Source organism: Mobula hypostoma, assembly GCF_963921235.1.
Source record: "Mobula hypostoma chromosome 10 unlocalized genomic scaffold, sMobHyp1.1 SUPER_10_unloc_3, whole genome shotgun sequence".
Lineage (NCBI taxonomy): Eukaryota > Metazoa > Chordata > Chondrichthyes > Myliobatiformes > Myliobatidae > Mobula > Mobula hypostoma.
Genome location: NW_026948138.1, coordinates 406,972 through 432,974, shown reverse-complemented (window position 1 = coordinate 432,974; position 26,003 = coordinate 406,972). Strand labels below are relative to the sequence as shown.

At 42.1% G+C, this 26,003-nt stretch overlaps 1 pseudogene; it reads right to left on the bottom strand.

Moving 5' to 3' along the window:
- Positions 1-25,766, bottom strand: part of LOC134341252 (interferon-gamma-inducible GTPase 10-like) — a 46,516-nt pseudogene extending 20,750 nt beyond the window's left edge.
- Between the last annotated feature and the right edge of the window lie 237 nt (positions 25,767-26,003).

The following is a 26,003-nucleotide window of genomic DNA, read 5'->3' as shown; positions in this document are numbered from 1 at the left end:
GAGCAGAAGTTGGCCATTCGGCCCATTGAGTCTGCTCCGCCATTTTACCATGAGTTGATTCATTCTCCCATTTAGTCCCACTCCCCCGTCTTCTCACCATAACCTTTGATGCCCTGGCAACTCAGATACCTATCAATCTCTGCCTTAAATACACCCAATGATTTGGCCTCCACTGCTGCCCATGGCAACAAATTTCATAGATTCACCACCCTCTGACTAAAAAATTTCTTCGCATTTCTGTTCTGAATGGGCGCCCTTCAATCCTTAAGTCATGCCCTCTCGTACTAGACTCCCCCATCATGGGAAACAACTTTCTCTGTCCATGCCTTTTAACATTCGAAATGTTTGTATGAGGTCTCCCCTCATTCTTCTAAACTCCAAGGAATACAGTCCAAGAGCGGGCAAACGTTCCTCATTCCCAGAATCATTCTAGTGAATCTTCTCTGTACCCTCTCCAACGTCAGCACATCCTTCCTTAAATAAGGAGACCAAAACTGCCCACAGTACTCCAAGTGAGGTCTCACCAGCTCCTTATACATCCTCAACATCACATCTCTGCTCCTATACTCTATTCCTCTAGAAATGAATGCCAACATTGCATTCGCCTTCTTCACTACCGACCCAACCTGGAGGTTAACCTTAAGCCTGTACGAGGACTCCCAAGTCCCGTTGCATCTAAGAACTTTGAATTCTTTCCCCACTTAAATAATAGTCTGCCCATTTATTACTTCTGCTAAAGTGCATAGACATACACTTTCCAACATGGTACTTCATTTGCCACTTCTTTGCCCATTCTTCCGATCTATCCAAGTCTCCCTTCAGACTCTCTGTTTCCTCAGCACTACCGGCCCCTCCACCTACCTTCGAATCATCAGCAAACTTAGCCACAAAGCCATCTATTCCATCATCCAAATTGTTGATGTACAATGTAAAAAGAAGCGGCCTCAACACGGACCCCTGTAGAACCCCACTGGTAACTGGCAGCCAACCAGAATAGGATCCCTTTATTCCCACACTCTGTTTCCTGCCAATCAGCCAATGCTCTATCCACCTATCCACATATGTAACTTTCCCATAGTTCCATGGGCTATTATCTTGTTAAGTAGCCTCATGTGTGGCACCTTGTCAAAGGCCTTCTGAAAATCCAAACATACAACATCCACTGCATCTCCCTTGTCTAGCCTACTGGTAATTTCTTCAAAAAATTGTAATAGATTTGTCAGGCAGGATTTTCCTTTAAGGAATTCATGCTGAGTTCTGCCTATCTTGTCATATGCCTCCAGGTACTCTGTAACCTCATCCTTGACAATCGACTCCAACAACTTCCCAGCCACCGATGTCAAGCTAACAGGTTTATAATTTCCTTTTTGCTTCCTTGCCCCCTTCTTAAATAGCGGAGTGACATTTGCAATCTTCCAGTCCTCCGGAAACATGCCAGAATCTATCAACTTTTGAAAGATCATCGCTACTGCCTCCACAATCTCCATAGCTACTTCCTTCAGAACACGCGGGTGCATCCCATCTGGTCCAGGAGATTTATCTACCTTTAGACCATTCAGCTTCCTGAGTACTTTCTCTGTCGTAATTGTGACTGCGCACACTGCTCTTCCCTGCCGCCCTTGAGTGTCCGGTGTACTGCTGATGTCCTCCTCAGTGAAGACTGTTGCAAAATACTCGTTCAGTTCCTCTGCTATCTCCTTATCTCCCATTACAATTTCTCCAGCATCATTTTCTATCGGTCCTATATCTACTCTCACCTGTCTTTTACTCTTTCTATACTTGAAAAAGCTTTTAGTATACTCGTTGATATTATTTGCTAGTTTCCTTTCATAGTTAATCTTTTCTCTTTTAATGACCCTCCTAGTTTCCTTTTGTAATGTTTTAAAAACTTTCCAATCATCTGTCTTCCCACTAATTTTTGCTTCCTTGTATGCTTTCTCCTTTGCTTTATCCATTGGGCCATGTACTCTTCTTGATTCTGCCATCAGGAAGGAGCCTGAAGACCCACATCTCAAATTCAATAACAGCTTGCACCCCACTGCTATCACCTTCTCTAACCCTTGTCCATCAATATTCCTGAAATTAGGGAAAAATTCAGTAACATGTCTGGATGTGAGGGGAGACCAGCAAATCCAGGAAAACCCACAGTGTCACAAGGAAAACTTGCAAACACAACATAGAGCAGTGGAAGTCATAGTGAAATGCATACTGCACATTATTCGGTGATGGGGTGGAGATACGGCTCTACCAAATGTGGTGTAAGGCACACCTTCATTCTGCTAGTCTATAGGTCACCATTGGTCACGGTGTAGTACCTGCTTAGCTTCCCAACCCCACCCTGATCAAGGTCATGTGAAGCCATAGGAGCAGGTGGTGGATGGTCTTATGAGCAGCTGGTACATATGAAAACTTCTGGTTAGGTGACCACTGACTTCAGGCAGACAGTCTCTGAAGAGTATTGACAATAGCTGGGATCACACATCTTGTAAAGAAACTGCCCAGAAGAAGGCAATGATGAACGAGTTATGCAGAAAAAATTGCCAAGAACAATGATGGTCACCGAAAGACCATGACCACCCACATCATACAGCATGGCAAATATTGAATGAATGAACCACTCATTAAGTTATATTTGCAAGACTAACCAGTTATAAATTTGCTCACTCACAATGCCAGTATAATGCTCATGGATTTCTAAGACATTGTTTTGGTGTAAAGTTACTGGAGGGCATAAGTTCAGGATGAGAATATTTAAAATGGATTGAAGAGGAAAGGTTTTCACATAGCTTTTCACATTGCTCTGGATATTTGGAATGAGCCAGAGGATGTGGCAGAGACAGATACAATTACAATTGAAAGGACATTTTGGCAGCTACGTGAACAGGAAAGGTTTAGAGGCATTTGGGCCAAATACAGGAAGATAGCACTATATAGGCACCTAGCTGGGCATGGATAAGTTATAGTCACAAAACACAGAAATCAGCCATTCAGCCCATCACTTCAGTGCTGAACATACACTCCCATTGGCACTAATCCCACATAAATTTCATTTTGTTCTCTTCATATTCCCAACAACACCCTCCCCGCACCCACACTCAGACTCTACCACACTCCTACACACTAGGGCAATTTGCAATAGCTAACTAACACAAGGAACTGCACATCTTTCTGATGTAGGAGGAATCCAGAGCACCTCAACCCTAAAGGAAATAGAATTAAAAATCCCCAATTGTAATGATACAGGACAACTGATTCATTAAGGATCTCAAAACAATAAGTGTGTCTTAAGTTAGCCCAGCCCCATAGGCAGAAAATGTAACATTTTGCACTCACTCAACACACATAAAAGTTGCTGGTGAACGCAGCAGGCCAGGCAGCATCACTAGGAAGAGGTACAGTTGACGTTTTGGGCCGAGACCCTTCGTCAGGACTAACTGAAAGAAGAGCTAGTAAGAGATTTGAAAGTGGGACGGGGAGGGGGAGATTCAAAATGATAGGAAAAGACAGGAGGGGGTGGGATGGAACCAAGAGCTGGACAGTTGATTGGCAAAAGAGATATGAGAGGATCATGGGACAGGAGGCCTAGGGAGAAAGAAAAGGGGAGGGGGAAAAAAGCCCAGAGGATGGGCAAGGGGTATAGTGAGGGGGACAGAGGGAGAAAAATGAGAGAAAAAGAATGTGTGTATATAAATAAATAAATAACGGATGGGGTACGAGGGGGAGGTGGGGCATTAGCGGAAGTTTGAGAAGTCAATGCTCACGCCATCAGGTTGGAGGCTACCCAGATGGAATATAAGGTGTTGTTCCTCCAACCTGAGTGTGGCTTCATCTTTACAGTAGAGGAGGCTGTGGATAGACATATCAGAATGGGAATGGGATGTGGAATTAAAATGTGTGGTATCAGTTCCAAACCCATGCTCTTCCAACTGGTAATACATGTCAATGTCATAGCGGGGGGCGCTGGGAGCAGACCCAAATGCCAGACACAGACACTGGAGTACTAGGAACTGGACTACAGTTAGGAACGGGATTGGATGTAGACCAAGAGCTAGGACAAGAACACAGACTTGGGCCAGGACTTGACTAGGAAAGCGGGGCCTGGACGAGGAACTAGGAACTTGGAACCTGGACAAGGACTCCAAGCCAGAGACTGGACAAGGACCCGAAACCTGGGTCTTGAATCGGGCTCAGACTCTGGATCTAGGCGAGGATATGACGTGGCTACAAGACTGGACATGGCTTGGGTTCCTTGAGGTGAGGACTTGACGAGGCTTTGGTTCCTCAAGGTGAGGACTTGACGAGGCTTGGGTTCTTCGAGGCGAGGACTTGATGAGGCTTGGGTTCCTCGAGGTGAGGACTTGACAAGGCTTGGGTTCCTCGAGGTGAGGACTTGATGAGGCTTGGGTTCCTCAAGGCGAGGACTTGGCGAGGCTTAGATTCTGACTCCGAGCCAGAGACTGGACAAGGACCCAGAACCTGGGTCTTAACTTGGGCTCGGACTCCAGTACTAGGCAAAGACATGACATAGTCTAGGAGAACAGGAACCTCGGAACACAAAGCCAGAAGCCTTGACTTGGTCGAGGGAAAGACAGGAACGCAGCGCCTTGGTCAAGGGAAAGACAGGAACGCAGGGACATGGAGCACAGAGCCGGGACCCCTCCTTGGGAACAGAACGTAGGGCCAGGACTCATACACAGAATGCTGAACACAAGACAGTTCCCAACACTAGGTAGTAGAAAATGGCCAGACCTACCTAGCAAAGGCTTGGACATAGAGACGGTTCACAACACTAGGTGGCGGCAAACGGCCGGGCCTAACTGGTGAAGGCATGGACACAGAGACAGTTCAAAACAACGATAGACAGTTCCTTATCTTGCTCTGGTGGTTGAACTTGACAGTGGTGCAGGCGAGGGTTACAGGCAAGGCAAGGCTACAGGCGAGGCTACAGAAGGAAGGGGAAGGGAACAGTCTAGCAAATGAGGCTTCTTCTTCTTCTTCTTTTTTGTTTTATGGCAGTTGGTAACCAGTTTTTCAGTGCATTACCGCCACCTGCTAGACTTGTGGTGTTCCAACCAAATATGTCCTGGAGTTCCCTACTTTATACAATCTAGTTCAGCCTCCAGATCTTTATTAGCATCACTCTGTCGTTGCAATTCCTCATGAATGCTTAATGCGCTCATTAGATTATGCCGCAAACTGCTATTCTTCCCTAATTATGTCACATGTTTTTGCGTAGTTGCATTACCTCAATTACATTAATTTCATCTACATCAATTGTAAGACTAAAATCGTCTTGTTAAAGAATAGTAATTATTGCACGTTATACTTTTAAAATTGCTGTTATTCCAAGTCTATCTGCTTTTTCATGATTTCCTTTTCTTGGATCGTAGCCTGCAGTTGTTTACTGAGACCTCAGAATTCTTCTTCATTTGCTTCCATGTTTTCATTTTATAATCTGAATGTAGATAATTCACTTTGCAACAAATTGCTTTTCCTTTTTTATCCTTGTAATAATTTCCTCCATTTTCCAATCTCTTGCCAACTCACCGTTGTTCTTGTCGGGTACTTCTTTGATGTTGGAGTTCTGCACATTTACCCTGGACTTCAACCATAAAATCTGAAGATTTTCCTTAAATTCTGAAACATTTCTTAAAATCTTCACCATTTACGATAAATATACTACCATCAAGCTTCCATCTCCCCTGCCTGTGAACTGTTGGATCCTCCATTCAGCGTTTCTTTGACTTCTTCCCACCTAACCCCTTTAATACCAAGATACTTTTCTGCAGACTTGACGATAATTTTAATTTTCTCAGTTCTTTTGCTTGTTTGTGCTGAACAATTAATTGCATCCACCATAAAAAGCACAAACTCCTTTCTACTCATTAATAGTGTATCCTTATTTTTCATATTACAGCTCTCACAATTCAACAGTTTATTATTCCCTGTATTTGTTTGCTTGATAGCCTTTTTTCATCAAATTTTTTCACTGCCTCTGCGTAACTGATTTCTTGAGTTACTTTTACATGTTGTATCTCAGGTGCCTTCTTGCTATAAATGCATCCTCGATACGCTGTGCTGTGTTCCTTGCCACAATTGCAGCATTTCAGCCTAGCTCCAGCCTCGCTCCAGCCTCACTCCAGCCTCACATTTCCCATATTCATGTTTTCCAGTACATCTCCCACATCTTTGTTTTCCCCTGCAGACCGCCGCAATGTGCCCAAATTTCTGACATTTATAGCATCTTAAAGGCAGAGGTATATATATTCTAACCACATAACACATATACCCTAAGTAAACGTTATTCGGCAATCTCTCTTCATCAAAGTTAATCATTACTGATAAACTATCACACTTTTTCCAGTTTCTTGTAAATTTCAAACGTTTGGCCTCAATAATTTTTGCTCCTTTTATGTTCTGTTTAATCTCATCCGTAGTAACTTTTGTTGGTATCCCCGAAATAACTCCTCTAGTCCACTTTCTATCGTTGGGTATTGAGCATTGTACTTCTTCGCTATTAATTTCACATAATCTTATCACTATACCTTGCTGAGCACTATCACGACAAATCACTAATAGCGATCCATTTCGTAAAATCTTTGCTCCTTTAATCTCACCTATAATTTTGTTGAGCATCTTCATCAAACGAATGGGGTTCCAATCACCAAATGACGCCCCGTGTTCACTTAGTTTTATAATTGATTTAAACTCATCTTCTTTCCATTGTTTTGCTGTCCTGGTTTGATCATCAGCTGACTCCTCAAAGTTTGATATCCCATAGCTCTGCTTTCTTTTCTTCCTCTTTCCCACCAATCTCCATCTCTAGTTGACTTCCACTTTTGCCAAAAACTTCCTTCAACAGCTTGGCTCTTTCCTTGATGTTCTCTCTCTCCACCATTTTCCAGTCACAACCCAACTCTCTCTTTCCACAAACACCAGCCACCACACAACAACCCTTCCTCAGCAAATGAAGCTGAACCCAGGAGCTATTTATGTAGCCAGCCCAAAATCAGAATCATCTGCTTCAGTTAAGGCACACAGCAGGACCAGGGAAAATGGGAAAACCGGAAAATCTGGAATACGGATCGATGGACCGGACCGTGACAGTTGAGTTATTGAGTTATCTAGCACAGAATCACATCTTCAGCTCAAAACTTCCGTGATGAGAAAGGTGCCAACCTAGGTTAATCTCTTTTTCCTCTGTTTGGCCCCTATCCTTCTAAATCTTTTCTGTCCTTGTACCTGTCCAAATACTTAGAAATGTTGCAACCTGTAATCATGTCTACGCTTCCCCTGGTAGCTTGTTCCATATGGACACAAGCATTTCTGTGGAAAGCTTCCCCTTCAGATTTCCTTTAGATTTTTGCCCACTCACATTAACACTATTCCCTCCAGAGTTTGACTCCCCTATCCTGCAAATAGGACTGTGATATCCTTTCCATCGGACTCTTGACAAATGTGCCTGATGACTGATGTTTGTCTCTGTTATGTTTTGTAACTCTAATACCTGAAGCGTATCGAAAGAAGGATGTCAGAGTTTAGGATGTGTTTGCTTACTTTCATTATAATTTTAAATGAGGCATGCAATATAACGTGGTGGCATAATGACATATGCAATTCATGTACTTTTGTATGAATTACGTAAATGCCAAAAATGCTTAAACAATATATTTACAATATTACTCAAATATTACTGAAATTTTAAATACACAACAGTTACCAGGATGTATTTTGCCTTGTGTCTGGACACTGCAATGAACAGCTGAAGCATCAATGAAAACCACTAGTTACATTCAATTAAAACAAACCAGATCCACTTCTAACAACTCTAAGAATGTTGGCTTTGGCAGCAGAACATTTATTTTCGTCTTGAAATTGAAGATAGTCAGATAATGATGACCTACGGATCTTGACATTTGTGACAATACACAAAGTTTCATGAGGACTGTCTCATTTCTCCAGTGACAGTCAAGAATTTCCAAAATTCTACATAAAAGAGACAGAGTTTCTCCACATCTAACTGTGAAATTTCAGCAGATAAACTTGAGAATCTATGCACTAAACCGCAGTAGGTTAGACTCAGTCTCAGAGCATTGATGTCACAACTACGGACTCTGCTGTGGAGTCTATGTGCTCATAAGCTGATTAATGTTTCATTATGATGGTATTTAACTCCCTTCTTTTCATTCTAGTCTTGTTGAGACTTGACAAAAAGCACAGCAACATTTGCGCTCCCTGCTTACTCTCATCCTTGTCTGGGAAAGAAGACTGCTGTTTTGATTGAAATTGTAAGGAGCAGTATTTATTTACTGGTCTTTATACTCCTCATGTGCTTTCTGTGATCCTAAGTACCGAAGCTTTAGATACTTTTCCTTTTTCTTCTTGACTAAGTTCATCACCTTTCTGGACATCCAATGTTCTCTTATCTTTCCATCCCCATCCTTCCTCCGAAGAGAAACATTCCTTTCTTGTACTCTGTGCATCTGATCATTAAACCCCTCCACATGCCTGATGAGGACTTGCAAGGGAACAGGTGTTCCCAATTATCACTTATTTGATCCTGCCTAATGCGCTCATAGTTTTCCCAACTCCAATTTAAAATCCATCTGCACGGGCCATACCTATCCTGATTTAGAGCTGTCCTGGGAGATAAAGTGTTCTGACCATTGTTCCCCAACTATTCATCCCCTGAAAGGTGTCGAGTATCTCTCTGCTAAGTCTCACAATACACAATACCAACTCTGAGCGGATCTTCATCAAGTGCCTTTAGTCTTTATCCACTTGCAAAGGGAAATTTCACCTGCTCACCCACCAGGGATGATCAGGGACGTCCAACAGACCATTTACAAAGCATTCCTTTTATACATAAGAATGAGACAAGTTTTCTATTTCTGGTGAGCTCCATCCTTCTGATACATTTGTTGTCGTCTGCTCCTCTCTGCTACTTCCATGTTTCTTCACACACAGTGTTCAGTACACTGGGTGCTTGCAGTCACGCATTTTGTTAGTTAATAAATTTCTATAGTCACATACATATATTGCAACTTATTAGCTTCGCACTCTGGGATTGTCTACAACTCTATTTTGTGACATCAAACAGTTACAAAAGCGACAAAGTTCAACATATATTTTCACAAAGGTCAGTCACCTGGCTAGGCTCATTACCCAGGTGAGAGGTCAAGGCAATATTTTAATCAAATTGAATTTACATAAATGCTTTCTTTTACACTTAATCATTGTTTTTGCCTTTGATTCTTTTAATTGTTTTAATACTTTGGTGAATATTAACAGTTCTAGAATATTATTTACTGTACAGTATATGAGTGCCATTCAATGATTTTTGATCTTGTGACAATCGCCTTAGAGATGTGACTTAGTCATTGCCTATTGCATACAATGTTTTTGAGGCACAATGTTGTTTTGTCTTGCAGTGTGAAGGGATCTAAATACATTAGACTCAACTCTACCCACGCTCAGATTGGTGGAAATGTCTGTGATGTACTTTACCTTGGAGATGGTGCATAATGAAAAAAATAGGCCAGTGGGCCATTTCTGGATGAATTTCAGCCCATTGCAAAAACCATTTTCCTCTTTAATATACCGAAATATACACACTTCGATTACCCTGATTTACAATGCTCATATTATCATTAAAGAACAATAATCAGCATTACTCATTTGAATGTGTATTAGGGTCCATTTTTTCTTGGAGATTATTCATCGTGACATTGGTAATACACCCTCTCCTTTTCAGACTTCCCCCTGTAAGCACACCTTCTCCATAGTCAACAGTCAATAATACAACTCTGAAAGGAATTCTAAATAAAAAGCACTGACAGAGTGATACAGTAACTGAACTGCAAGTAATCTGATGGGTTTTTGATGGTCAGCACACATACGCTGAATGTCTCTTCTGAATTTCGTTGGTTTTCAACTGAGACCTGTAAAAACATAATATATTGTGAATTATGGAGTAATTATTGGACCATGCACAGCTGACATAGAGTAATACCAGAGAAGTTTCAGTAGCATCAGAAGACATGCTAAACAAGACATTCTTTTCAATAGTTACACCTCTTTGTATCTTTTTATCTGGAGCCGTAGTTGATAAACTTTCTTCCTGTTCCCAGTCAGAGAGAGTTATTTCATTTGACGACTTGTTGTTCTTTACCTATGTGAGAATTGCAAGAAATGAAGAAAGTAAAGATTTTCATAGATGTTTACACTTCATTCAAAACTCTCACATTCAAAGTAAGTTTATTGTCAAAGTGCATTAATGTCACTTGACATAAGAAAACAAATACAACAGAATTTATGAAAAAAACTATATATAAGCAAAGACTGACAAACAACCAATGTGCAAAAGAAGACAAATTGTGAAAATGAAAAATAAATCAAAATTAATGAGCGCATGATCTGTAGACTCATGAGTGTAGAGCCGTTGAAAGTGAGTCTGTCAGTTATGGGATCATTTCTGAGTTGTGGTGAGTGAAGTTATCCATGCCGATCAAGGGCCTGACATTTGTAGTGTAATAGCAATTCCTGAAACTGGTGATGTGGGACCTAAGGCTCCTGTACCTCCGGCCAGATGGTAGTAGTGAGAACAGAGCATGGCCTGGATGCTGGAAGTCCTTGATGAGGAATGCTGCTTTTTTTGTGACAGTGCTCCATGTAAATGTGCTCAATGGCGGTGAGAGACTTTCCTGTCATGGACCTGGCTGTATCCATCAGTTTCTGTGGACTGTTCTATTCATGGGGCTATTATGGTGTTTCAAAACTAGGCCATGATTCAACAGGTCAGGACACTCTCCACTTTGCATTTGTAGAAATTTGTCAAAGTTTTGAGTAATATGAACAGTTCCACAGAAAGTGATAAATATTATCATTGGGTACTGTTTCTCAAACACCCTCAAATTCCGGAGCTGAGATTCAGATGTATTCACATTTAAGCAACTACATGAGGCATTTTACAGTTAATGAGGTGTGGTGTAATATATATTTTTTTCTTTCCAGTCAATGGTACTTTTCTGAGGGACCAAAGGGAGATGACAGAAATGACAATTCTATACCATACTTTCTTTCAACTAGGATTATGTCGGGGGATTGCTGGTTGCCATACCTTGAAGGTCTGGAGGGGCCTATTCTTGTAAAGCATGCTCCCCAATCCAGGCAACATCCTTGTAAATCTTCTCTGCACCCATTCTATAGTTTCTTCATCCTTCCTGCAGTGAGGTAACCAGAACTGAGCACACTACTCCAAGTGTAGTCTGACCAGGGACCTATATAGCTGTGGGATATAGTTGTTGCAGTTGGGTGGTTGTAGTCCCACCCAAGCTCAGTGGAAAAAGTGTGTTTGTGCTTTGCTTATCAATATCCCTTATAATTTTGTATTCCTCCATCAAATCTCCTCTCAATCCTCTACTTACTAAAGAATACAGTCCAAACCTATTCAATATTTCCTTGTAACTCAGGTCCAACAGACCAGGCAATTTCTTTGTAAATTTTCTCTGTACTCTTTCAACCTTGTTTACATCTTTCCTGCAGGTAGGTGACCAAAACTGCACTCCAGATTAGACCTCACCAACATCTAATACAACTTCAACATAACATCCCATCTCCTGTACTCAATACATTGATTTATGAAAGCCAATATTACAAAAGCTTTCTTTACAACCCTATCTACCTGCAACACCACATTCAATGAATTATGAACCTCATTTCCCAGGTCCCTTTGTTCTAACAGACACCTCAGTGCCCTACTGTTCACTGTGTAAGGCCCACTCTGGTTGGTCCGACTGAAGTTCAAAACCTTGTACTTGTCTTCCATTTTCCAGCCCATTTTTCCAGCTGATGCCGATCTCTCTGCAAGCCATGACAGCTTTCCTTACTTCCACTGCGCACCCAATCATCGTGCTATCAGAAAATTTGCTGATCCAGTTTGCCACATTATCATCCAGATCATTGATATAGATGACAAACAACAATGCACCCAGCACTGATCCCTGAGGCACACCACTAATCACAGGCCTCCTGTCAGAGAGACAAGCATCTAGTACCACTCTCTGGCTTCTCCCACAAAGCCAATGTCAAATCCCGAATGCCGAGCGACTGAAGCTTCTTGACCAACCTCCCGTGCAGGACCTCATCAAACACCTTAATAAAACCTACATAACCCACATCTACTTCCTGGTAACTTCTTCAAAATTATCTACAGGTACAGTTAGACATGACCTACCATGCATGAATCCTTAATCAGTCCATGTCTATCCAAATACTTATACATCTGGTCCGTTTGAATATCTTCCAATAATATTCCCACAACTGATGTCAGACTTACAGGCCTGTAATTTCCTGGTTTCTGTTGAGAGCCTTTTTTAAACAGTGGAACAACATTGGCTATTTTCCAATCGTCCAGTACCTCCCCTGTTACTAATGATGATCTAAATATCTCTGCAAGGGCCCCCAAAATTTCCGTACTTGCCTCCCCTTGGGTCCAGGGAAAGACCTTGTTAGGTCCTATGGAATCTATCCAACCTGATTTGCCTTTGCGTAGTAAACAGCTCGTCATCTGTAATCTGACAAGTTCCATGAAGTTGATGCTGACATGCCTCATTTCTATAGACTCTGTATCCATCTCCTGAATAAATGCGGAGGCAATGAATTCATTGTAGATCTTCCCCATCTATTTTGGATACACGTGGAATTTCATACTGGTCTTCCAATGGACAGATTTTGTCCCTTGCAATCCTTTTGCTCTTAGCATATCTGTAGAATCCCTTAGGGTTCTCCTTCACCTTCTCTGTTGGAGCAACTTCATACTTTTTTTTATCAATTCTGACTTCTTTCTTCCGTGTTATCTTGCATTTCTTAGATTCCACAAGCACCTCATTTGTTCCTACCTTCCTATTCCTGCTGTGCGCCTCTTTTATTTTCTTAACCGTGGTGTCGATATCTCTTGAAGACCAAGTTTCCCTACTTTTACCTTTTATCCTGACAGGCAAGTACAAGTTTTGTACTCTCAAACTTGCATTTTTGAAGGCCTCCCACTTACCAAGTACATCCTTGCCAGAAAACAGCTTGTCCCAATCCACACTTGTTATATCAAAATTGGCCATTCTCCAATTTAGCATTTCCACCCGTGGACCAGACCTATCTTTTTGCATATTTACTTTGAACCTAATGGCATTGTGGTCACTGGATGCAAAGTATTCGCCTAGTCAAACTTCTGATACCTGCCCTGTCTCATTCCCTAATAGCAGATCCAGTATTGCACACTTGTTGAGCAGAATACATTTGAGATACTCGATACCAATATACCGATCCTGCTCAAAACCAGATATTAGATTAGATTAGATTAGATCATGAGGACACGCAGTTCTCTTTTATTGTCATTTACTAATGCACGCATTAAGAAAAGATACATTGTTCCTCCAGAATGATATCACAGAAACACAAGACAAACCAAGACTAAAAAAAAACTGACAAAAACCACTTAATTATAACATTTTGTTACAACAGTGCAAAGCAATACCGTAATTTGATGAAGAACAAACCATGGGCACAGTAAAAATATGTCTCTAAGTCTCTCGAAAGTCCCATCATCTCACGCAGATGGTAGAAGGGAGAAACTCTCCCTGCCATGAGCTTCCAGCGCCGCAAACTTGCTGATGCAGCAACCTGGAAGCACCCGACCACAGCCGGCTCCTGAGTCCGTCCGAAAACTTCGAGCCTCCGACCAGCCCTCCTACACCGAGCACCGAGCACCACCTTGTCCGAGCGCTTCGACCCCGGTCCCGGCAACAGGCAATAGGCAAAGCCAAGGATTTGGGGCCTTCCCCTCCGGAGATTCTCGATCGCACAGTACAGCGGCAGCAAAGCAGGTATTTCAGAAGGTTCTCCAGATGTTCCTCTGTGCTTCTCACGTCTGTCTCCATCAAATCAGGGTTGTGCAGGGCCCCTATTTAACAAATACGATATCATTTCAGAGCGCGCTGCGCTGCGTTGCGCCGCCATCTTCTCCTCCCCTCCATTGTCGGATCACGAATCCCTGCTTCTACCAACTTCCTCACACAGTCAGCCCGTGCTTTCCTGTACTTCTTCATAAGTTACCTTTTGCTGCTTCCCCATGGAATAAAAATTACTGTCGTTCTCATAGCAGATAAAATAAAAATTCTTTCACAGCTGTTTAATCTCTATAAAGAGATTTGCATCAGTTTCCCTGAATCCACCAGTTGCGATTATGATAAAGAAATCATATCATTTAAATTTCATTTCCTTCAGCTATTTTCCAGCATACAAACTTGCCGTTCCAATCCATGTCAGGTCACAGAAGCAAACATTTGACAGACATAACCTATTGTTTATTTTTTACTTTCTCCCATAATACATGTTTCCGTTAACAGTACACATAATGTGTAGAGATACCCACTATACAAATGTGAGCAGGGTGTGAGACAGAAACATGTAGATGATAGATGGGAACATATAGTACAGTACAGCTCAACCCAATATCAAAGCATCTTCAAGATGTTCTCAAGAAGGTGACATGCATATTGGCCCCCATCTTCTTGATGCTGCCATCAGGCAGGAGATACTGAAACCAGAATTCCAACAGCTCAAGTCTCAACATAGCTTCTTCTTCCTCATATTTAACATATACAAACATTCTATTTGCACTTGCAAAAAATACTACAGCACAAGTAGATCATTGTAACATGTACAACTGCACTCACATTCTGACAGTAATACCTAGAGAAATGTCATTACATCATCTTCTTCCTTGTTGAACACTGTCAACTACAGTTCTCTGCTCTTCCTCCAATTCTTGAATTACACTTTCCAGTCCATTGAAATGGTGAGCTGATAGTGTGCTTGTGGTAAGATGCTGTACAGTGTAACTGACTCTGCAGTCTCCATATCCTGTCACCAGTGCTCTTGGCATTGGTAAATATGCTTTCCGTACTGAGAGAACTTCAGCTCAAATTGTGAAAGTCTGCAGGGAGCGCTCATGGAGTAAGGTCGCTTCTTTGGCTTCGCTCCATCCCCGTTATTCTTTTCAACCTTTGATCTCCTTGATCTAATCAACTTTAAGTACACCAGAAGATTTATTTTATCTTCTTGATTTACTGATTAATTGATTTCCTTTCGTCAACTGCAAATCTCGAGTTTAGAGAAATGAGTACGAGATCTAGAACCAAAAATGGGAAAGACGCTGATGGGAACGGAGCAAAGAAGAAAGGTGATTCTAAACAAACGGAATTAACTTACGAAGTTATGGAGGAAATGTTTGAGCAGCAGCGGATAAAGTTATCTGATAGCTTATCGGCTCAATTTGAACAACATGGCCAAAGCCTCAATGAAGATTTTAAATCAATCACGGACTCTTTCAAATCCCTGGATTCTGATGTTCAGAAACACGATGCCAAAATTTCTGAACTGGATACTAAATCTCAGAAGACGGACACAAAAGTCGAGATCTTAGAGAAGAATCTAGCTTCGACTACTAAACAACTCCGACAACTTAAATCCAAAGTTATTGATCTCGAGAATCGATCGAGAAGACAAAACTTACGTTTAATCGGTTTACCCGAGGATGTTGAGGCTGGAGATCCTGCAATATTCTTTGCTCAACTTTTAAAGGATTCGTTCGGTTCAGTTTTTCCCAATGGTCGGGGTTGGAGGCGGGGGCTGGCAGAGTTGGAACTGCTGGTGGGCTGCTGCTGGAAGCTGGCTGTGTTTTGCTTGATGCGTGAGTGTGTTTTGGAACCTGTTGAGGGAAAGAGAGTGGGGAAGGAACGGAAATTGCTGGGAGGGGGTCGTGTGGGTCCGGTAATGGCGGACAAGATAAGAGGCGGGGTTGAGGGAAAGAAAGTGGAGAAGGAGAGGGATAGAGACTTGGGACCAGAGGTAGGCAGCTGGGGAGAGGTGGATTATTGTGAAGGGAGAAATAAAGGGAATGAGGAGGTAGTGAGGGGTCGGATGAATAAAAACCAAGACAAAGGGGATAAAAGAATAAGAAATGATAGTGGAGAAAGCTCTGAAAGTGAGAAAGATGAACAAGCTCAGAGAGGAGGTGTTGTCATAATTAGGTTTAATGAGAAGGCTCAGGGACATATGAAGAAAATTAACCCGTTTGTGCTAACAACAACTCTGACAAATAGGATAGGGGAAATAGTATTTGCAAAAGTCCTTAATGATGGCAACTTATTGGTAAGATGTGCGAATGAGGAACAAGTTGAGAAAGCACTCAGCTAAAAGAGATAGGAAAATGCAAGGTGGAATACACTGGGAGGGTGGGAGCACAAAACAGTGGTTGTAAAGGAGTGATCACGGGGATACCAATGAGTATAAATATGGAGGAGATAAAGAGGAATATCAAAGGAGGGAAAGTAATGAATGTTCAAAGACTGAAAACAACAAAGGAGGGAGTGAAAAAGGAAAGTGAATCTGTATTGATTGAATTTGAAGAAGAAAGAGTGCCAAGGAAGGTGTTCCTGGGTTTCATGAGTTACCCAGTAAGGGTGTATGTGCCAAAGCCATTGAGGTGCTATAATTGTCAAAGGTTTGGACACGTGGCTAAAAACTGTAAAAGGCAGAGGAGATGTGCTAGATGTGGGGGTGATCATGAATATGGAAAGTGCGGAACAGGAGTTCAACCAAAATGCTGCAATTGTGGAGGAGCTCATAATGTGGCATATAGTGGGTGTGAGGTTGTGAGACGGGAGACTAAAATTCAAGAAATAAGAGTGAAAAGAAAGATCACTTATGCAGAAGCTGTAAGAATGTCAAGAGAACAGAATAATGCTCCTAATGAACAGGGAGCAATAGGGATACGAGAGATGCAACAAAGAACAAATGACAGGATTTATGCAGACAAAAAGGCTCTAGTAACATTCATTGCAGGAGTGATTAATAGTACTGCTGAGGTAAAGTCAAAATGTGACAAAATTCAGCTGATGGTAAAAGCAGCAGTAAACAATTTAGGGTTAGTAGGACTGACATGGGAGGAAGTGAGGGAGAACCTGAGTAATCAGTCACGCCAGAAAGTGTCATGTGTTGGTTAATACTAATTATGGTGATTCTTTTACAATGGAATGCAAGGAGCTTACTGGCCAATAGCCAGGAATCCAAGCACTTTATTAAAGAAATGGTTGTAAAACCGAATGTAGTGTGTATTCAGGAAACTTGGTTGAAACCAACTTTAGACTTTGTGGTATATGGGTATACAATGATAAGGAAAGATAGAAATCTAGCGGGAGGAGGGGGTTGTGCTGTGTTAATCAAGCAAGGTATACCATATAGGGTACTGGAGAAAGGAGATGATCAGGAATACATAGTGGTGGAAGTGTGGGAGAGAGTGGAGGGAGTGGTTATAATTAACTACTACAATCCATGTAAAAGGTTGGATTTGGACAGCCTATTAAAGATACAAGGACAAAACAGACATAAAGTAATGTGGTGTGCAGATTTTAATGCTCATAGCACAATATGGGGGGATCAGATTACAGATCCAAATGGAAAGGTAATTGAAGATTTGATGGAAGAAAGGGATTTGGTGTGTATGAATGATGGTAATGGCACAAGGATAGATATAACAACAGGAACTGAGTCAGTGTTAGATATTACGTTAGTGTCTAACACCTTGGCTGGCATTAGTAACTGGGGAGTTTGGACTGCTTCAACAGTAGGCAGTGATCACTACCCAGTTTTGTGTTCAGTGGGTGAAAGAGTTAAAGTAAGACCAAGTGGCGGAACCCCGAAGTGGGTGTTTGAAAAAGCTGATTGGGGTAAGTTCCAGAAGTTGAGTGAAGAAAGGTTGACAAAGATTGATATTTCTGGAAATGTAGATGAATTAAACAGTCAGGTGACTTCAGCAATTATCATGGCAGCAGAAGGATCTATACCTGGGAGTAAAAATAGGATGGATAGAAAACTGGTACCATGGTGGACAGAGGAATGTTGTCAGGCTGTAAAAAAACAGAAATAGAGCATTCAGGCTAGTTAAAAGAACCCATAATATGCAGCATTTGGTTCAATATAAGAAAGCACAGGCAGTGGTGAGAAGAACTATACGTCAAGCTAAAAGGGCAAGTTGGAGGAGTTTTTGCGACAAGGTAGGAAGAACAACACCTGTGGGAGAGATATGGGGAATGATTAAGAGGATGGGAGGAGATAGAAGGGAATGGGAATATCCAGTAATGATATCTGAGGAGGAAACTGCAGTCTCCAGTAGGGATAAGGCTGAGGTCATGGCCAAGTCATTTGTACTGATACACAGTTCAGAAAATTTGTCTGAAGAAGGGAGAAGAAGAAGGGAAAGAATAATGAGCCAACACCCAGGTGTGCTAAGCAGGAGGGAAGGAACAGATGATATAATTGATGATCCATTTACATTAGCAGAAATGGTGAGAGCAATAAAGAGATCGAGACCAACCTCCCCAGGGAAAGATCTGATATGCTCTGTGGTGCTAAAAAATCTAGGAGAAGGAGCGCTCTTGAAGTTGCTGCATTTTTATAACAGAGTGTGGGAGGAGGGAAGATTACCAAGTGCATGGAAAGAAGCAGTAGTAATTCCAATAAGGAAGCCTGGCAAGGATCTGTCAAAACCCACTAGCTACAGACCAATTGCATTAACATGAAGTATATGTAAGATAATGGAAAGGATGATAACAGAAAGATTATCATATGAGCTTGAGAAAAGGGGAATGCTCGCAAGTTATCAGAGTGGTTTTAGAAAGGGAAGGAATTCCATGGACTCAGTGATTATGTTAGAGACTGAAATAAGGAAGGCCCAGGCAAATAGAGAGTCAGTAGTGGCAGTGTTCTTTGACATTGAAAAAGCCTATGATATGATGTGGAAGGAAGGATTATTAATTAAACTGCACAAGATGGGGGTTGGTGGGAGAGTTTTTAATTGGATTAAAGATTTTTTGTTTGGTAGAAAAATTCAAGTTTGGATTGGATCAGAATTATCAAAACAGTACATAGTGGAAAATGGCACACCTCAAGGTAGTGTGATTAGCCCATTACTTTTCATGATCGTGATCAATGATGTCTTCACAAAGGTACCAGTGGATATAGGTAGGTCACTGTTTGCGGATGATGGGGCCTTGTGGAAAAGAGGCAGGAACATGGACTATATAATCAGGAAACTACAAGAAACAATTGATGAAGTGGTGGAGTGGGGTTATGATTGGGGATGTAGATTTTCAGTAGATAAAACTCAAACTGTATTTTTTACCAGGAAAAGGGTTGAGGTAGGGAAGAAGTTAAGGATGTATGGGGTTGAATTAGAAAGGGTTGCATCATTTAAATTTCTGGGAGTTATATTTGATTCACGATTAACATGGGCAGACCATATCAGGAAAGTTGAGGAGAAATGTAAAAAAGTAATAAATGTGATGAGATGTTTGACTGGTAGGGAATGGGGAGCAAGTTGTTCAGCTTTGAAGAGAATGTATGTGGCTTTAGTAAGATCTGTATTGGATTATGGAAATATAGTATATGAATCAGCAGCTAGATCTCTTATAAGGAAACTGGATGTGATTCAGGCTCAGGCCTTGAGAGTGTGCAGTGGGGCTTTTAAAACGTCACCAGTGTCAGCCCTACAGGTAGAAATGGGAATAATGCCTTTGGAACTAAGAAGGATGCAACTGATGGCAAACTACTGGGCTAACTTGCAGGGGCACAATGATTCTCACCCTACTAAAGGAGTGTTGCAGGAGTGCTGGGAAAATGGGAGGTTTCAGAGGGATACCTTTAGTCGGGTAGGGAATGATATCGCGAAAAAATGTGGAGTGTTTGATCTGAGGATAAGTCCTTCAGTAGTTTATCCGGTTGTAGCTCCATGGAAGCTTGTATGGCCTGACATAGACTGGCATTTGTTAGAGGTAAAAAGGAAAGAAAGATATAAAACAGATTTGGTAAATGCATTTAACTGTCATGGGATGGAAAAGTATAGTGATTATACCTACATTTATACGGATGGTGCGAAGGAACCTGAAACAGGAGTGACAGGGTTTGGGGTGGTAATACCAGCAAAAGAAATTGGAATCAGCAGAAGAACATCTAATAAGTTAGGGGTGTTTACAGTGGAGATGCTGGCAGTGTTGGTTGCGTTGCAATGGGTGCAGAAAGCCAGACCATCCAAAGCATTGATATGTTCAGATTCATCCCCAGTTCTAGCAAGTTTAAGATCTTTTCACACAAACAGTCGGTAAGATGTACTTTATGAAGTCCTTCAGTTAGTTACAAGAATTGCAAATCAGGGAGGTCAGGTAAAATTTCTATGGGTTCCAGCACATGTAGGGGTGAAGGGGAATGAGAGGGTGGATGAGTTGGCAAAAAGGGCGTTAAAGAAAGAAAATGTGGAAATGCACCTTCGTATCAGTAAAGTAGAGGTTAAGTGTGTAATCTGGGAAAAAGTCAACCGAATGTGGCAAGAAAGATGGGACAGGGAGGGGAAAGGGAGGCATTTATATCAAATACAAAAGAGTGTTGCAGTTACTAGGGTAGGTAATGGAAACAGAAGAGAGGAAATTGTGTGGACTAGGTTAAGGCTGGGGCACTGTGCATTAAACAAAGCATTGAAAATGATAGGGAAACACCAGACAGGATTGTGTGAGGAATGTCAGGAAGAGGAGTCAGTAGAACATGTAGTTTTGCGTTGCAGGAAGTATGGGATACAGAGAGAGATGATGAGAAATAAATTAAGGGAGTTGGGGATGCAGGAATTCACATTAAAAGGGTTGCCGGGCATGGGTGAGAGAGCACAAGTCCGGGTATTTTTAGCGTTTTTAAGGGGTACAGGGTTTTTTTATAGAATATGACGAATAAACAGGAATAGGAAACTAGGATGGTCAAAGATGGGAGGGTGATGTGTAGCTTTGTGTGTGTGTGTGATTGGGTGAAGGGATTTAGAATGCATGTCTAGTGCACATTCTGGAGCAGAGGGAGGTGGTAATGCACCATTAAGCTGGATGCCAACCGCCGTAAAACAAGATACAGACAGACAGACAGTTTTTCCCAATGATCCTCCATTACTCGACCGCGCCCATCGTATACCGTGGACAAAGTCGGCAGCGATTGCTTCTAAACCTAGACCAGTTATTCTTCGTTTCCATTATTTCAATGTTAAAGAACAACTTCTCCAGGTTGCTCGTCGACAAGGGATGATCAAGTATCGCCAGCATTCCTTCAGGATAGTTCAAGATTACAGTCCTGAAGTGATGAAGGAACGATTGACTTTTAAACCTCTAATGTCAGAATGCTATCAAAAAAATCTCAAATCGACACTATTGTATCCTGCACGTCTCAGAATCTCTCTTCCCGATGGAAATCGTCGTGTTTTCCATTCTACGACTGCTGCCCGAAGCTTTTTGGATGATAAGTTCCCTTCTGATACAGATACCCTCTCTTAATCTGTGTCGGGTGCTTCTAGCACCAATTCTTTTTTTCTTCTGGTGTTTTCTTTATAAAATGAACCTCTTATTATCGCGCGATGAAGGTTTATTTTAAGTCTAAGATTTTTGTTCTTTATTTACTACTATAGTTGTTACTCTATAACATATAGATTATTTATCTTCTGTAAATTAACATCAGTTTTTTTTAGTTAACCTTTTTTTTAACTTTTCCTTTTTCATTATTATTTATGATATGATTTGACGATCATTTTTAGATATATGTTTCCTACTTTTGGTTTTTGCATAATCAAAATGGCGACTTGTCTTTCTTTTTGCTTAACCTCCTTTGTTTCTTTTTTGGGACGCCATGTTCCTATGCTTCTTCTTCCCATAATCCTTCTTTCATTTTAGAAGCGATTTTTTATTTATTCGTTTATAACTAATTATACGTACTGACTGCTTTTTTAATTTATATATTTTACTAATTTTTATTATGTAGATTAATTATTATATTGGTTATTTTTTACATGCATTAGTTTCTGGGAGATCTTTTATCTAACGTATATTTTTGGAGTTGCCCCCTGCAGAAATGGGGTTAGAATTAGTTTTAGTTAGAGCTTCCTTCAGCCATTTCTGGCTTAGTTCGGGGTTCTTGGGGATGGGGGTGGGTCAGTCTTTTTCTTTTTTAATTTTTTCTATTGGGCTGTTTCAGAACTACCAAGATGTTCGCAGTGTCGAGATTTCCGGTTCCTCTCTAAAAATGTATTCCTCTTCCGGTTTTATGAGGTCACACTGTGGTTAACCCTTTTCTTACCAAAGGAATGCCTTTTCCTTTAAGTGAATTTTTAGACTAATTATGATGACAAACTGACATTGTTTGTTTAATGTCCATCGCAGGTGAACTACTTCGGATATTAAACAAAGAGTATGTCAGTACATTGGATACAGCAAAAGCTCTGGTAGTGAAGTGATTTCAGTGTCACTGGAAACATTGTTGTTAACCCTTGTTTCGAATGTTACTGTATGGATGTGAGCAGATCATGGTGTTCACATTTGTGAGCAGTCTGTATTTTCCAAATGTGTGAACAAATTTTGTGCAGATCATTCAGCAATCAGCAGTGGGCAGTCTGTAGTGTGTGGCTATAGGAGTGAGAATCCTGCAAGGCACAAACTTGTGAGGCGTTTGCAATATCAGGGTTAGTACCTAATGTTATATCTACAGTGACCAGTCTACTGTGGCAGGACCAGTGAACTATGAAATCACATGTAGGGAATATAGGAAACTGAATGCATTCAATGCCTTTGCTCAGTGGTGAATCACAAGATTATTGAATAATGTCCACTCTCACTCCACATCATTCCATCCGTGATGAAATCTTCAGCCATGTTCTTTACCTTGAAACGTGTTGTTCCAAATTCCTCCCAGTTAGTCTCTCTTGTTCCACCTTTCTCAGATGAAATATTGTGCAAAATGCTTCATTCTCCATTCTATTCTGGGTTTGACCATCACCTCTCCTCTAGAAAGTGCACGATACCGCCCAGAAAATCAATAACATGTTCATAGCATTCTCTTTTCTGTGTTCAACCCCTTCCATGGTGCCCTTCCTTTTCATCTCTTTATCTCCATCCTTCCCTTTCATCCCTTTATATTTCCTGCCCCAGTTAGATTTGTGGTTGAAAAGAAAAGGGAAACAATCAACAATTGATTTACCGCAAGTTAAATCAATTGAGGGTGGCCTCATTGTGGCAGTGGACATGGACTGATATGTTGGAATGGGTGTGGGAAGTGGAATTAAAATCAATGGACACTGGGAAACCCCACCTTTTGTGATGGACAGAGTGACAGTGCTCAATGAAGTGGTCCCCCCAGTCTATGTTGGGTCACCAATGTAGACGAGGCTGCACAGGGACCACTTGACTTGCAAGTGAAGTGTTGCTTCACCTGGAATGACTGTTTGGGGCACTGAATGCTGGTGAGGGAGATGGTATAGGGGCAGGTGTAGCATTTGTCCCACTTACAGGGGTAAGTGCCAAAGGGAGATAGGTGGAGAGGGATGAGTGGACAAGAGAGTTGCTTGATCCTTTCTGGAAGCAGAGAGTTGAGAGAAGTGAAAGGTGGTTAATGGTAGCATCCCATTGAAGACGTTACAGAGAATGACGTACTGGATATGATGGCTAGTGGAATCATAGGTTTGAACAAGACGAACTCTATCTCGGTTGTAGCATCAGGGAGACATGCTGAGAGTGGATTTCCGGGAAATGGAAGAGATGTGGATGAGGGCAGTATTGATGGTAGTGGAATGGAAACCTCATGCCTTGAAGGAGGAGGACATCTCAAATGTTCTGAAATGGAAACTCTCATCCAGAGAACAAATGTAGCAGAGATAGAGGAATTGAGAAAAGGGAACTGTATTTTTATGTGTGACAGGATGGGAAAAGTCAGTAGGTTTCCCAGTTGTCCGCATTGACCCTTTTTCCTCTGAAGCAATCCTATTCATGTGCCTGTTTAAAATGTTGCAATTATAATGACCTCTACACTGCCTCTGGCAGCTCATTCCATATGTACACCACCTTCTCTGTGGGAAGCTTTCCCAACAGATCTCCTTTAAATGCTTTCCCCCCTCACCATAAACCTATGCCCTCGAGTGTGAGATACCCCCTACCTGGCAAAAAGACTCTGACCATCCTGATGTGTTCTGATACAGCTCCCTGCTGACATGTATTTTTATGTGTGACAGCCTGGAAGGAGTTTGTATGTTCCCCCCCACCCCCACATGACCATATGGAGCGGGTGCTCCAGCTTCCTCCCACAGTCCAAAGACATACCAGTTAGTAGGTTAACTGGTCATTGTAAATTGTCCGGTGATTAGACTGGGATTACACCAGAGGATTACTGGGTGGTGTGGCTTGAAGGGCTGGAAAGCACTATTCTGCGCTGTATCTCAATGGTGGTGGTTGTCTCTCGGGGTGCTGGGAAGACTAACAATTGTGCAGTCATCTGTGGATACGCACGTGGCTTCGGAGGCCGAAGGCTGAAGCACACTTGCGGTTGCAGGTTGGACATGGAATGGCGGTTGTTACAACAGGTGCGGACACAGCTTTGTGGCGTCGGTCTCATGCTGCTGCAAGGCGCTGATTTCAGTCATCCTCAAAGTCAGATGCAGCTTTTCTGGTCAGGGAGTGCCACGCAGCCCTGTCGGCTGCGGACTCCTCAAGTTGTCGAGGCTGGAGGTCTGCCTATTTGATGTACCATTTCAGATTGTCTTTGAATCTCTTTTTGGGTCAGCCCTGATTGCGACTGCCATCTTCAAGTTCACCTTAGAGCAGCTGCCTGGGGATTCTTGTTTCACCCATGCGGATTACACGGCCAGTCCAGTGTAGCTGGGCCTGGAGGATCCTTGCCTCAATGCTTGTGCTGTTAGCTCTGTCAAGGACTTCCTGGTTGGTGATTCTGTCCTGCCATCGAATTCTCATGATCGACCACAGAGAGAGCATGTGAAACTGCTCCAGTTGTTTGATGTGCCTGCAGTACAGGGTCCAGGTTTCGCAGTCGTACAGGAGAGAGGTGAGGACCACAGCCTTGTACACCTTGAGCTTCGTTGAAAGCTGAATGACCTTGTGCTCCAGAACTTTGACACGGAGATTGCCGAGTGCCTGGCTGGCTTTCTGGATCCTTGCTATGATTTCTTTGACAAGGGATCCGTCACTGGAGATGGTGCTTCCTAGATACTTGAAGCTCTGCACATTCCTCAGGACAGTGCTGTCGATGGTGATGCATTGCTGAGGAGGGTGACTGTTTGGTGCAGGTTGTAGGAGAACTTCTGTCTTACTGAGGGTGATTGTCAGGCCAAACAGATTTGAGGCTGAGGAGAACTTGTTGACAATCGTCTGCAGGTGGTTCTCCTGGTGGGCCATGAGGGCACAGTCATTATCAAACAGGGCTTCATTGATGAGCCTCCTCAACATTTTGGTCTCAGCAGCAAGGCATCTCAGGTCAAACATCGATCTGTCTAGGCGATATCTTATGTAAATACCCAGGTCTAGGTCCTTAACAGCATGCTTCAGCATTTGGCTGAAGAAGAGGTTGAAGAGCACTGGTGCTAGAACACACCATTGCTTCACACCATTTGAGATGTTGAAAATCTCAGATGGGGAACCATCTGAGAACACTTCTCCCGTCATGCCATCATGGAGCAGGCGGATGAGTGTAGTGAATTTCTGCGGGCAGCCAAGCTTTCTAAGGATGATCCACAGCAAGTTTCTGCTGACCGTGTCAGACGGCTTAGTCAGATCAATGAAGACAGAGTATAATGTCATGTTCTGTACCAGGCACTTCTCCTGTTTCTGTCTCACTGTGAAGATCATGTCGACAGTACTGCGTTCGGGACAAAAGCCGCATTGCGACTGGGGAAGGTTCTCTTCTGACACTGTTGGAATCAGTCTGTTGAGGATGATGCGGGCGAGGATTTTTCTGGCAATGGAAAGTAGTGAGATGCCTCTGTAGTTCCCGCAGTCGGTCCTTGAACCTTTATTTTTGTAGAGGGTGATTATCGTTGCATCTCTGAGGTCAGGGGCATCTTTTCTTCTTCTTAAATGCTAGTC